This window comes from Crocodylus porosus, unplaced genomic scaffold (genome assembly GCF_001723895.1).
Source record: "Crocodylus porosus isolate Cpor-Errol unplaced genomic scaffold, CroPor_comp1, whole genome shotgun sequence".
NCBI classification, from domain to species: Eukaryota; Metazoa; Chordata; order Crocodylia; family Crocodylidae; genus Crocodylus; species Crocodylus porosus.
Genome location: NW_017728886.1, coordinates 43,836,081 through 43,839,128, shown reverse-complemented (window position 1 = coordinate 43,839,128; position 3,048 = coordinate 43,836,081).

Genomic DNA, 3,048 nt, shown 5'->3' with positions numbered 1-3,048 from the left:
GAGAGCTTATTTTACTCAGATAAGCCAAAGGAAGCATTACCCTGTATTACAGATTGTTTTGTCCAAGGTCAGACAGACATCTCCCATGTTGCTGTCCATTGCCCTTGCCAGAAGATCACCCTTCTCATTAGCCATCTTGTTATTTATGTGACCCTGACCATGAAAGCATAAGAACCTTGTGAGCCTGCATAAGGTTTGACAAGTTAAAAAAATCTTTATCTAAAGTACTCTCTGAAAGTTCCTCCTAACTCCATTTCCAAACCTCATTCTATAAGTGCTCCCATAATCTGCCCTCATAGTTTTTTTAGAAAACTAGAAAGCAGTTTCAAATCTGTCACATATTTGTCCCTGCTACTATGAAACAGGAGAAGACCTAGAGAGTTTTCATGCAAATTCATAACCTTTGAGTTTGTCCCCAATATCATGTCCTGCCATTTCCTCCCTCCATTGTGTATTCCTCAAGGTGTTACCTGCTACACCAGGGCATCTGTCGCAGTAGAGCAAGAGAAAGAAGTGACCCTTGAATAGCTGAGGAGATTGGGGATAAGCTTTGTTCCCTCTAAAGCTGGGAAAAACCAAGCAGTAATGCTTGGTCCTAGTTACTTCATTGATATGCTATTGGTATTTACTATGAATAATCCTTACAATCAGCATTTTGGCCATCTTCAAAGGGACTAGGAAAAGGTCTCAAGGCTATCTTGTCAAGTAGCTGACTCAAGCTTCCACTCTTTCAGAGTAAAATTCTATGATCCAAATGAATCTCTGGGTTATAGGTTACACTCCTCCTGGTTACCAGCTACAATACTTACCAAGCCCAACATGGTTTGGCATCTCCAAGAATTTTCCTTCAAGAGTCTGTGGACAGTAACACTATGCAGCGACATAGAAACAGTTTCCTCCAAACAACATACAATGTATCATTCCAAAGTTATGCAGCACTTAGAGCAGGATTTAAAAACATGCACAATGTTTTGTCTAAAGTTGGCATTCGCTCAAGCCCCTAGGTAAACGTGATTTAGTCTAGGTGCCCCTCATTCTCATGGAGACCAAGTAGCAATTAGCTTGCTGCAGACCCTTGCACTCATCAGTGTCAGCTAGCAGTAGTGAGCCTACCCTAGTCCCTTTCTGAAGGGGTAATCTTTTTAATAGTTTGATGTCCTTTGATCAGCATCAGAACTTTGGCCAAACAGCCTTGTTTGGGGACAAGGTGTTGCCCTTCAACCATTACAGGTCTAGAATTTGAACTAAACTGAAAATTGGGAGACTGAGAAGGAGTAGCAGAGCATATAAGAAAAGGGTCAAATTAATGGAGAAAAGATACACTGCTAATCTGGATACATATTAATGTGCTTTCAGAAAGCTTGTACAATTGTACAATTGTTTTGTGTTGTTTTTTTCAAGGCAAAGCAAGCATAAGTGCAGTATCTATGTGATATGGAATTCTACCAGATAAACTTTCCCAATAATCCAATGAATTGAGGAAGAAAAAGAAAGACTGCCCCAGACCCAAATATAATACTTTTATAGTATCTCTATAGAACAGTCACATGTCCTTTAAATGTATGGTAAAATATTCTTTTTCTTTGAGCCAATATACTCTCCAGCACTATAATTATATGGAAAAAAAAATACTCCAGGATTTTTTATGCCAAAATGGGAGGTGCTGGAAAAATAAGCACAAGTAGGTAGCTGCTTTGTAGTAGCAACAAACTTCCAAGGGAAATCCTTCACAAAATAATGTGGAGCAATATCAAGAAAAACACTGGTGAACTGATATTACCCACAGGAGAGGAGGGAGAAGGACGTATATGTACATAAAGGGGAGGGAGGTTTTCCTGCATTGTCAACAGGAACCATGGTTTCTGGTAGAGGAAAAAGTTAGAAAAGAAGCTGAATTCTTTTGTGAAGGAATGCTGCAGAAACTATTAAAATGGTTCAGCCATTTGAAACTATGACCCCTACACTTCTGCCAATGTTAGTGAGACGTACGGTGACTGGCTGTGTAAGTGCTGGTTCAGCAAATTAGTTGCCTGTGGGCTGCTTTAATTTACAGTGTGTTCTTTATTTCTTCCAAGGATATTTTTTTAAAAGAGCTTGTTTATATAAATTCTATCTTTGTATATAAAAAAATACCCTTTCCCTGAGCACGTGATAAGTTTTCCAAGATAGATGCCAATTTGAGAAAAAACTGCTTACATTACATAACTCAAGCTTTTGTGCTCCACTTACCCATTTAAAGTTACATAAAAATGCAGCTCAAAACTACAGCCAATGAAAACTGTTTATATTCATGTTGATAGATAATTTTTTTAGACTTTCTTCAGTGTAATAAATACCAGACGAATATTTATGCTTCCTATTTGTTGCATTTTTCTTGTGAAAATGAAGCTCTTTCAAAGTATGCACAGAAAACTAATTTCTAAAAAGAAATTCAGCAATTATGTCCTATATAATCCCATGTAGCACTGCATAGGAGAGATCAAGGGCTGAGGGTGAGCTCCAGGGACATCATGGTCAGCCATAGGGTGGGACCCTGTTACACTAGGATCATTTCAACAGGAGGAGTTGTTCATGTTTCAACAATCTAAAAAACATAAATTCTAATATTATAAAAGTCTAAGTTTGTCTGTGTCTGTCAAATGTAACACTTTATTCACACTCTGAAGTGCTCTGGGTTAGAATACAAGGCAGTCAAGGGGAAAGGGACTTAATGATGGGGGTCTACTACAGACCACCCAACCAAAGGGAAGAGCTAGAAAATGAATTCTTAAGTCAGCTCAAGGAGGTAGTTAGGTCAAAAGATGTGGTCAGCATGGGTGACTTGAACTTTCCAGACATCTGCTGGGAAGAGCAGTCAGCCAGGTCTGACCACTCATGTAGTTCCTAGCCAAAATACAGGACCTCCATCTAATCCAGGAGGTGCACAGCCCCACCAGGGGAGATGCCCCGTTGGACCTGGTGTTGGCCACAGGCGACGACCTGATGAGGGGGCTGCGGGTGCTCGACCACTTGGGTGACAGTGATCATTGCCTGCTGGAATTCACCATC